Here is an 11,677-nt window from a genome sequence, read left to right on the forward strand (position 1 = left end):
AGCGTCCAAGGGAGGACCAACCCACCAGAGAGCAGCAGCTAAGCCACGCTTGCTCACTGAGAGCGTGTGCTCCTGTACTGAAGAGAGTGGACACTCTGCCCCACAGAGGGACCAACAGGCTGACCGGCACGGGCTCAGCAACACCCTCGGGGGAAACTGAAAGGCCCCAGCAGGGTCACACTCGAAGCCTTTCTGAGGAATAAACCGAGTGCTGCCTCAGTCCTGGCAGAGCGGTCAGCACACCTTTGCAATTAATTTTATCAGTTGTGACTTATATCCAGAAACCAAATAAGGATTTTCTTTCATAACCTAATGCTTTCAGTCAAAAGGAAAAGGTCAGAAGTTGATCAAAGTAACTTACATGTTTGAATACAAGGAGAGTCGAATTGAACATTCTCAAAAGCCTATGACTCCGAGAGGAGGCTGCCGACGGCCCAATGTGGACGGCAGGGCCCCACTTCCCCCCTGGCCCTCCTGGTCAGCATCCCTGAGGCACAAACAGCAGGGTGACACTGCCTCAGTGTAAAGGGGCCTAAAGCAAGCTAGAACCCTCACACCCAGAACATGACCGACAGACACAGTGACATACCCAGCATCTCAGCACTGGAGCTAACAGGTGCTCACCTACACGCAAGGCTGCAGCAAGAGAGTCTAGGCGGACCATGCTGTGACCAAACATTTCCAGAAAACCTTAACTACTCCCAAAGCTGAATGTGAAACTAGACAGTGGAAGGCAAAAGTGTTTCTTATAAAAGTAATGGGCAGAGGAGCTTTCTGGGTGCTGGTGTTCTACACTCAGAACGCCAACAATCTCAGAGGACTGAAGTCACAGGTCCCTTCCACCCAGGGAGCCATCTGCTGCCCCTGGCTTTCAGTGGACAGGCTGCGCGTCAGCAGATAGACTGGAGAACAGGAGGGATGTGTTCTATGACAGAAAAGGTGGACGTGACAGGCTCAGGTACAAGTCCACTCTCGTGAATAACTACCAGGAAGGATCATCACAACATTCAGATCCCCAACTGTGAACATCACATGAAAATGCTTGTGACCAAAATCACAGTCACTCAGAAGTGCACAGGCTAAGAGACCTACTTAAGGCTTCAAGAGAGCCCGGGGGCTCTGAGCAGTGCAGGGTATGACACTGACAACCCAACGACCCATCACCCTGGGGGCAGCGCCACCCCTAGCGAGTGGACTGGATGCTCCAACTTCAGAATGAATGGAAGCTTAAGATACAAATAGTGGGTGAAAGCCCATAAAACGTGGCAGATGCAGCCATGATGCCTTCTGTGTCTCACCAGCCAGGGCTGCCCCCTGGGGTGGGCCCCTCCAGGGTTCCCACTGTGGGCTGACTGTCTCTGATGAAGCAGTGGGCCAGCTCCCTGAAGCCAGAACCAAAACCAACCATACTGTCAAATCCAGCATGAAACCAAGTATGAGCTGCACCGACCACCTGGTGACAAGCCATCTGTAAAGAGATGTCTGATGTCAGAGGTGAGCATCAAGCAACATGCACTTGCTGTTGCAGTTATACTGGTCACAGGCCTCGTGATTATCACTGAAATTTCACCAACACAGCAGTTACAGTCTAGGCGTGCTCACCATGTGCAGCCATTTGGGGCACATATGCTCTAGACCAAGAGGTCTGTGGGGCAGGTACTTAGTCCAGGATGGGTGGGAGGGCAGCTCTCGGGTCACTTGCCTGGGCTGGAGCCAGGTTCTGCCACTTATGGGCTCAGGAACCCGAGCAGTTACTCAACACCTCCACCTTCTTTTCATCCAGTAGGGCTGGAGATGGCCTGGCATGGAGTGTCTGTGAGCAAGCTCCTGCAAACTGAGGAAAACAGTGCTGGGTACATGATAAACATGAGCGATTACCACTTTGGCCTCCAATTTACAGATGAGAAGACTACACAAACAGACAAAGTTCATAATAGTGAGTTAAAGTTATGTAGGTTATACTTAAACTCTCAGCTTGAACACTACTGTTGCATACATTTTGTTGTTGTTGTTACATATATTTTTGATATAAAATCCAAAGTTCACTCATTTGCCTTCTTGTAATCTGCCTTTTAAAAATACAGGAAAAGACCTGCCTTCAAGGCTTTAGGGGGCTAGCATGCGACCATGTAAGGCTGTATCGAGCTGCTACTCACTGAAACACACTCTGCCCCTGTGACCACCACAAAGAGGTGTGCTGCTCATCAGCTGGATGGTCATTCTGGGGTGGGGACAGGATAAAGACCACTGCCCACTCCAGAGAGCAGCACGGGGGTCTGATGAAATGCCAGGTTTACCTCATGACACTGCAATTCTGTGATTAAGGAATGCTACAAGTAAAAGGCAGATCATAAGAACTTCACTGGTGGTCAAGTGGTTAAGATTCTGTGTTCCCAATGCAGGGGGCACAGGTTTGACCCCTGTTCAGGGAACTAAGATCCCACAGGCTGCACAGTCCAGCCTTGAAAAAAAAAAAAAGGAAAAAGGTAGATCAGATGCTTGTAAAGGTCTGCACAGTACCCCAGAGGCCAGTAGGTCCAAGAGTGCCCCTAACACCTATGTGTACTGCAATCCGCCAGCCTGAGTGAGGATGCGATGGCTGAACAGCTGGCCTACTCGGCCACCAGGACAGCCCCCTCAGTTATCCTTGTCATGGATCAATTTTTATAAACAAAAGGGCAGGGGCAGACGAAACACGTGTGGGCGTCACACTGGTACTACACACCAGGGAGTAGGATGCTGCTGGTAACAGTCAGCTACAATCACCCAACCAGGCAGGATGATGCAAGAGAAAATGGCACCAACAGAAACAGCATTTTAAGAAGGAAATCCCGTGCTGTCATGGTAAGGTGTGTGACAACACTGATTGTGCTTAACCCCCAATCCCAAGCATGTCAATGTGTCTCCTTATCTGTACAATTGGATAACAGCTACCCATGCAAGCTGTCCCAGGGATTAAGGCAGATGTACAGTAAGGAGACTGGCTGCCTCTCAAGCAGATCGCTTCAGAGGGCTTGCAGCTGGGGGTTGGGGGGGGGCGGGGAGGTAAGCCTCCTCTACATCAACAGTAGAGGAGAACAAACTGCTTCAAACTGAAGACAACTACAACTAGACAGTTAAAAAATACTCCAAAGAGAATCTTTAAAGTATAGACATTCTAGTTTCATCTTAAAATGAAACTGAGTCATTAAACTGCATTAAAAATTTTAACTTTACATGTGATGAGTCTCGTGATTCAAAGGTAAATACAGTCCAGTAAATGGCTTCCCTGGTGGCTTGGTGGTCAAGACTCTGCCTGCCAATGCAGGAGACACTGGTTCGATCCCTGGTCCAGGAAGACCCCACAGGCCTTGAAGCAACTAAGCCTGTGTGCCATAGCTACCAAATCCTGTGCTCCTAGAGCCCGTGCTCTGCAACAAGAGAAGCCACTGCAATGAGAAGCCCGTGCACTGCAACTAGAGAGTATCTCCCGCTTACCGCAGCTAGAGAAAAGCCTGTGCAGCAACAAAGATCCAGCAGAGCCCAAAATAAATAAATAAATAATTTGAAAAAAACACAGCCCAGTAAAAATTGTTATCTGCAATACAATTTCTTTTCTCAGTTAATTAAAAACAAAACAAGAAAACAGATGTGGCCTGGTTTCATGCATCAGAAAAAGTCTATCACGAAACTATCACTCTTTTTTATTTAAAAATCTTAATTTAAAGGACACAGCAAAATTTCTTACAACTGTTCAAAAAGACCCTCACATTTTATTATCAAACCCTAGAGCAGTACCTAAGTGAGTAGCAAAATGTAAAATATTAAAAGTGTTAAAATCCTTTGTACCTGCCAGAGGGTATACAAATCTGATAATATGTAGCAAAAATAATAAAGTTTGTATTCCCTGTCCCAGAATTTTTCACTATTTATCTTAGAGATACCCTCTCATGATGAAAGACACTACTTAATAAAGAAAAATTCAATGGGACCGCCTAGCTAAAAATCAAACATTTGCTATGCTGCTAATCCCTTCCAATAATAGAAGGGAGACTAAAAGCCAGGCAGGTGGCACACGCTCCCTGTGCAGAGCCCAGTCTGGCTGAGTTGAGGCTGTGACAGGGACCCAAGGTCTTGGCCCCCAGAACCCAATTCATTACCTCTGAGGCACCACAGACCAGGACAGGACAGGTGAGTTCAGTCTAGCACATTTCCACTCCACTGGCCCAGAAAACAGAGGCACAGGGCCCTAGGGAGAGCTCTCTAAGAAAGAGGCTGGTCATCCCAGATATAGCCAGGGCGGGGCACAGCCCATAGGGGTAGCGAGTCAGCATTCCAATCCTCTGACTCTCAGGACTGCAACTTTATAACCAATTGGCATAGAATTCCTTAGAACACAGCAGTGGAGACTGTACATTCCACTTTGTAAACCACCATGTTTTCCAATGCTCTGTGTTCAGTGTAGAAAAATTAAAAGGACAATAAAATTGTAAGTAACTCATAATGAATAAGGCTCATTTATACTCATACAGTCAAGGAATATTCACTGATCACTCATAAGGTATCACACAATTTAAAAATATTACTTGGGTAGCTGGGTTTAATGTGTCACAAATAAAAGACTATGGTTTCTGTCACAGAACCAAGTTTTGAAAACCAGTCACATAGACACACCTACAAAGGTGAAAGATTTGTGAGTAAAGTGGACCTCTGAAGTACATAGACAACCCCTGAAAAGGAAACACGAGGGCATTTTCATGACATCCACTGAATGCATGGTCTCACCAATGTGAATTACCAATATGTCTGCAAAACTCTTGGAAACAATTCTTACCTGCTAAAGACAAAATCTATTAAATGTCTGCCAGTATCAAGAACTAAGGCAGAACGTACCATTTCACCAATATAACATTCTCAAACAAAATTGATGCAGAGATGACAAAAGACAAAATCGAAACTAAAGGCTGTTTTGGTAATCTAATCCTTAAATCTTCTGGGTTGAATTTCGACTGACTAGTAACAGACCACTATTAATCCTCTTCAGGTGATGTCACTATCTGAGTGTGGCCCTGCCATCAGGACAGTAGGCCTAACAGTTCCTTCTTTTCTTTTTTGGCCACCCCTCTTGATATGCGGGATCTCAATTCTCCAACCAGGGATGGAACCCATGCCCTCTGCACTGGAAGCGTGGAGTCTTAACCACGGACCGCCAAGGAGGTCCCAACAGTTCCCTCGTTGCCTCTCTTAAACGAGGGGTAACATCTTCGTAAAATAGGACTATTCTCATTTTTTAGCATCTTTGTCACTTATATTTAGGAAGCAGTTGAGGACACAGCTTCCTACTTATATCTCCTGTACTTTCCAACTGGCAGTAAGGGCAGGTTCCACGACCCTCATCTCAGTGATCAAGCACTTCAGCCTGAGTCTCGTCCTCTTTCAGGAAGGAAATTCTAGCACAGGCCCTGCCAACACAGACAGGGAAGGACTGTGACGGAGCAGGAGGCAGTTTGCAGTTCGATAATGCTCCACTCTGCCCAGCCAACAAGAACATAAAAAGGAGCTCCACTGGGAAGCACTGCAGTCTTAATTGCTGTGTGGGGAGCACGGGGAGACCCACAAGGGCGCCATTAAGAGCTAAGAGTCTCCTCCACACTGCTTGTGCAAGAGCTGGTCGTCACGTGCCACACCTGTCCCCTGAAGACACAGGAATTTGTCTCCTTCCTGGAAAACTGGCTGACCTCATTGACTGAGATATGGTTCACCTACAGCACTATATACTCCAAACCTTGTACAAAGTACTTTTGAAAGGAGTTAGGGAATTTTTTTCAAGGGTGATTATATCTGTGTCTATCACGATCATTTGCAGACTTCCCTAGGAGTCTAGTGGTTGAGACTCTACTGTAGGGAATGTGGGTTCGGTCCCTGGTCGGGTAACCAAGATCCCACGTACCCTGTGGTGTGGTCAAAAAAAAAAAAAAAATCATTTGTAAAATCAATTACACCCCAATAAATTTTTTGTACAAATCATGCTCATTTTATTCCCTGAATTTAGAAGCAAACTCTCACCTTGGCTAAAACTCCACCTTGTTCCCTTACCCCCTGCACAGCTGCTGCACAGCATTTTAGTCATTCATTTGACACCCACTGAGCATCGACTACAACCCATGACCAAGGCAAGCACGTCATGCCTAGGCTCTGAGATGCGCCATCAGCAGCTTGCCAGGGATTCTGCCTGGTGGTGCAGGGAAGTCAGCAAGGGAACCAGCACAGAGGCCTGATTCCAAGTCCAGGACTGAGACAGAGCAAAGCACTAGTCTTTAGGGTAGCTCAGCCTGGAGCACCAAGCACCCACCCTCTGAGAGCAAGGGGGCTCAAGAACACAAAGGGCCAAGACACGCATGTTATCTGTTCAGTTCCGGCACCACAGTAACACAGTGAATGAAAACCAAGAACATAAACTCACTGAGTGAAGGTTCTGGAAATGATTCGAGTCCTTCCGTCACGTAGGAGGATTCAGAGCAGGCCTGAGGAACAGCTCATTTTCGTGTGGTTTTAACGGGTTACTCCACTCGCTCATTTTATCAACAAATGTCACTAAGTATCTGAGGCTCATGTGTGGGATTTACTTTTTGGGAAGTTAACTGAAGACAAGAGCTGACAAAAACCTTTTTATTTTGGACTAACTATAGATTAAAAGTTGCACAATGGTTTACAAGGAGATCCAAAGACCTTTCTGACCCACCTCTTAACTGGTTGTGCTTTCCCAAAGGGGAGGTAACTTGCCAGACCTCCCTCAGAAGCCAGCGCCTCAAGGACTCGGCACTCACCACAGTGACTTCCCAGGGATGCGGGCTGCTGGGCTGTTGCTAAGCTCATCACCTCCACTTTTCTCTGTCAGTATTTCCCGGGCATGCAGCACGTGCCAGCCCCTGTTCTCTGCACAAACAGGCTCCCTGTGGACTTTACCTCACAGTAAAAGATCAAGTTATAATAAATATATTAAGTAGGACATTAGAAGAATGAAGTACGGTGGGGAAACTAAACAGGGAAGGGAAAACAGGAAACAGAAGGTGGTGAGTTGCTTTTGAACTGTGGTGTTGGAGAAGACTCTTGAGAGTCCCTTGGACTGCAAGAAGATCAAACCAGTCAAACCTAAAGGAAATCAGTCCTGACTATTCATTGGAAGGACTAATCCTGAAGCTCCAATACTTTGGCCACCTGAGGCAAAGAACTGACTCAGTGGAAAAGACAGTGATGCTGAGAAAGACTGAAGGCAGGAGAAGGCGATGACAGAGGATGATGGTTGGATGGCATCACTGACTTGATGGACATGAGTTTGCGCAAGCTCCGGGAGCTGGTGATGGACAGGGAGGCCTGGTGTCCTGCAGTCCATGGGGTTGCAAAGAGTTGGACATGACTGAGCAACCGAACTAAACTAAGCTGAAACAGCAGGTAGGCAGTCGAGGAAGGGCTGCCTGCCTGAGGCTAAAGGTAAGGACGCCAGTGATCTAGGTAGAGCCAGGAAGAAGCAAGAAGTCTGTCAAGAGTCAAACTGAGAGGCCACTGCGGCAGGGGTCAAAATGAGACAGGGGCCAGAGGGAGCAGACTGGTTACAGAGGCTGGGAGTGGACTGACAGGCATCTCTGCCCACAAGGGTCCCCATCCCAGGCCACAATGGCTCCACAGCTGAGGCTCCATCAGCAAAGCCAAGTCTCCTCCATGCACCTCCCAAGTGTCTGCTCATCAGATAACCCCTGGATGCTGTGCCTTCACCACGTTTAAGAGGTCCAGGAAAGGGGCTCCAGTAGCATGTGTGCCCCTCACAGCCCCGTGCTGCTGAAAGCAACAGCCACCCAGCCCCCGGCTTGGCCACACACCATCAGAGGTGCCATCGGAGGCAACCCAAGTTCTGCAACCTTGACACAGGTGGAAGGAGAACTGTACAGCTCTCAAGCAGGAAGTTTCTCAAAGCCTGTGAGTCCTGCCTCATAATTTAATCCCTCAAAGTTTGACAGGAGCCTTGATCCTGAAACTCAGCACCACGTTTAACAAGACAGAAGCAAATAAATGAACATAAAATCTCAGGAGCTTTGGCTGAAGTTCCGCCTTGAGGCAACCATATTATAGATGGGGCAGGATAACTGTTAGGTTAGGTAGTTTTTAAACAGACAACTAGTAAGGACAAAGGTATCCAGGAGAGCCACCTCTCAAGTTATGACCCCTATCAAGCCTAAACCTGGAAACCAAAATAAAATGGAAACTTTCGCTTTCTTTCCTTGCACAGCACAACAGAGCAAATATTAAGAACTCATCTCTCAGGCACAAGAAAAAGCGAGTCCTTAATCCAGCCCCTCAACGCAAACAAGTTCGAACCCGCAGGGATGAGATCCTGACCCTCTCTTGTATGACTGCAACACAGGCATTGCTTTAAATGATGTCCTGGCGAGGCAGAGAAAACGTTTTTTTCTTACAAACTGGATGATTTTCACCCGCGAGATTAATTTACACCGCGTCAAGGAACAAAGCTCAATTCCGTGAGCTATAAACATAATGACCCAGACACAGGTTACGTGGCTCCAGGACCGGTGGCGCTCCCTCTCTCGCCCGCAGGTCAGGAAAGACCCTCCCCGAGGCGGGGACGCCCTGTACAGACCCCAGTCCCGGAGCACGAGCTGCCCCGGGGGGGGGGGCCCGGCGGCCGCTTGTCAGGTCTTTGGCCGCCCCCAGCGCGGGCCCGGCGGCCCAACCGCGGCGCACGGCCTAGGCTTTCCCGCCGCTCCTGCGGCAGCACCGCCGACCCCGGCCCGCCCCGAGGGCTAGGACGGGGGAAAGAGGGTCGCCGCCATTTCCGGCTGCGGGCGCGCGGCCCCGCCACCCCGCGCCGCCCCACCCCGCACCCCCTCACCCGGCCCCGCGTCACCCTCACCTCGCGCCCCGCCCCCGCTCGCTTATCCCGCCCCCGTCACCCCGACTCCCGCCCGCCTGCCCGGCCGCCCGGCCTGACCCGAGGCCGCCGGCCAGCCGCGAGCTCACCTGTCCACGCGCCCGCCCGCCCGCCGACTCCGCGGCTCCGCTCTTCCCTGCGCGGCGCTCCTGGGCAGCCGGCCGACGCGCTCTTCAGCCGGGGCTGCGCCTCGGGACCCGGCGGCGGCGGCGACGGCGGCGACGGCGGCGGGGGTAGCGGCAGAGGGCGCGGGAGCAGCACCGGCAGAAGCGGCGGGGGCGCGCACGCTCACGCACGCACCCGCACCGGCGCGCACGCTCCCGGGAGGACGTGGGCGCCGGCGGATCGGAGCCGCGGGCTGGGCAGGCGGCGCGTGCGCCCAGAGCGCTGGGCGGAGGCTCCGCCCATGGGGCGGAGTCCCGAGTGACAGGAGTGGACCGAGGCTCCCGAGCGCACAGCGGACAGCCCATGGGCGGGGCCCCAGGGCCTGTGGGCGGAGCTCGCACGGCCGAGTCGGAAGCTTCCACCGCCCCGCAGGGGCGGGGCCGAGGGGCGGGGGCGGGGCCTGCTCGCCGGAGCGTCAGGTGCTCTCCGGTGCGCCCGCAGGTAGAGGCCAGATTCGCCAAGGGGAGAGGTGGGGGGGCTTGTCTTGCAGTTGAGTTTGCCCCGTGCTTTACGTAAGACTGAAAAATCGTAATTGATCTCGTCAAAGAACTGGAGAGGGAGCTGGTGAGAGATGTTCCGGAGGCCGACGGCCGCTGAGCCACTGTTAGGGACTGACGTTTGCTCATCCCTGCAGAGCAGAGATGCGACTTCCTGCCTGCCTGTCCAATCACCGAAGTGCCACCGCCATTGTCCAGCCCCTCCCAGAACCACCGGCAAACAATGACTCAAAAAGGCAGTTGAACCAACTTCCACTCACTCCCCTGCCACCCAAGGTACGACCCCTGCTCATCTCACTGACCCCTTGAGGGAGGAGAGACCTGCTCTCTACCCTTCTCTATCGCTCCTTATGTCAGAAACAGTAATACCATTTACTGAGTGCCTGCTCTGTACCTGGTTCACTGGTATGTGTGCCAGTTTTCATCCTAGAAGTCATCCAACAGACTTCTCTGGTCAGTACTCCTCTGCCTCCTCACCCCCACACTTGCCCATTGGCCATTTTCCACTCAGCGGAGTCATATTCTTAACACAGAAAATTTGATATCCAAGGCTCCCTGGGACACATTGTTAGTTGCTCAGTTGTGTCCGACTCTTGTGGCCCCATGAACTGTAGCCCACCAGGCTCCTCTGATGACACATTGAGTAAAATCCAGACTCTTTGCCAACAAGCTCCAGCCCCTTCTACCTCTGTCCTCTTACATCTCTGCCATCATGCCGGCTTTAAACTGCCCAGACTGTCCCAGGCTTGGGGCCTGCCTGTAAGTGGCAGAGCTCAGGAAGTCGACTGGCAGTCGTTAAATTGTGCAACATCAAACAGGCAGAAAGAAAAGGCCTATGAAAACAGAGAAGCAGAAGGGCCAGATTCATATCTATGTCCTTTGATTCAAGAGGATGAAAGATTCCAGGCAGAATCACAGGAGGAATGAATCAAATGGACCCGGTACCAATTTCAGAGTGAAGTTGTGTTGGGCACTGAAAGAATGAATGAAGCAATGGACCTGGTACCTATTTCACAGTGAAGCTGAGTTGGGCACTGCACAAATGTATGAAGCAGGCCTTAGTGAGTCTTTCCTTGACCTACTAGTTCCTCTTTAGGAATATTCTAAGAAAATATTCCCAAATACAGAAAAAGGTGTATCACTAAGTTGCTCTTATAATAGTAAAAATGGAAACCTAAAACACAAATGGAATAATATAGTTATAAAACGTATACAAAGCTACTAAATAGCATTGAAAATTCTTTTAAGAGCTCCTGAAAGTAAAATGAGCAAAATGCATGATCTATGTTAAAAGTACATTATTACAAATGTTTATAAGTCAACCTGTTTGGAGATAATAAGACAGGAATAGTGTCAACTGTGGACAGTGGCTGCAGTCCAGTCCTGCCCTTCACAGGCCCTTTAGTGAGGTCAGGTGGGCACCCTTATCCTCACCTTGAGAGGAAACTGGAACTTTATGGAAGCAGCTGCCACAGCTGCCCTCCAATGCCAGCCCCACCACTTGCTACAGCCCTTCAAGCTCTCAAAGCTCATCTATGGGTCAATTATTTAGGGGAGACAGCTGAGGGCTAGGTCCATGTCAGGGTCTAGCAAACTCTTACTCACAAGACATTTAAATACTAAATAAGTGAAGACCACTTGGAACCCATTTCATTGTCAGCGAGGGTAAATGCTGGCCGCAGGCAGTGGAGGGAGGTGCTTTCCCTACTTGGCGCAGCCTCACACCTCACGCTGTGTGGTGTGGACTGTCATGCTGTCACATACAATTCACATACAATTTGAAGTCCTTTACTTTCCCTGCCTTTGCATCTGGGGCAAGTCGTGCTCTCTGACCCAAAGGAGGTCCAGTGCTCTCAGTAAAAGGATTTCCCATTGGGCACATGCAAGACAGAAGGGGCACTGCATGGTGCACTAGGGCAGTGCAGAGGGAGGCTCTCCCAGAAGTTTCAGGGAGGTGCAGCCAGCACTTCAGGGCACAGCATTAAGAAGGAAAAGCAGAGCACAGGAATTGTTAAGAATGGGAAGGGAATGAGAATACACATTCACATGTGCTTGTTTCTGCATGAAGAAAGCACTAGGAGGGTGAAGAGTT

At 50.1% G+C, this 11,677-nt stretch overlaps 1 protein-coding gene across 14 annotated transcripts in view; it reads right to left on the reverse strand.

Moving 5' to 3' along the window:
* DNAJC5 (DnaJ heat shock protein family (Hsp40) member C5) overlaps nt 1–9,194 on the reverse strand; it is a 28,935-nt gene extending 19,741 nt beyond the window's left edge. For 6 of the 14 annotated variants that reach the window (XR_014073244.1, XR_014073243.1, XR_014073252.1 and 3 more), the window contains exon 1: nt 9,013–9,194. The gene's annotated coding sequence lies outside the window, so the exon portion shown is untranslated. The other 8 variants (XR_014073247.1, XM_081557479.1, XR_014073251.1 and 5 more) reach the window with 7 other exon arrangements.
* Between the last annotated feature and the right edge of the window lie 2,483 nt (nt 9,195–11,677).

This window comes from Giraffa tippelskirchi, chromosome 13 (genome assembly GCF_054371585.1).
Source record: "Giraffa tippelskirchi isolate mGirTip1 chromosome 13, T2T-mGirTip1v1.2.pri, whole genome shotgun sequence".
Taxonomy (NCBI): Eukaryota; Metazoa; Chordata; class Mammalia; order Artiodactyla; family Giraffidae; genus Giraffa; species Giraffa tippelskirchi.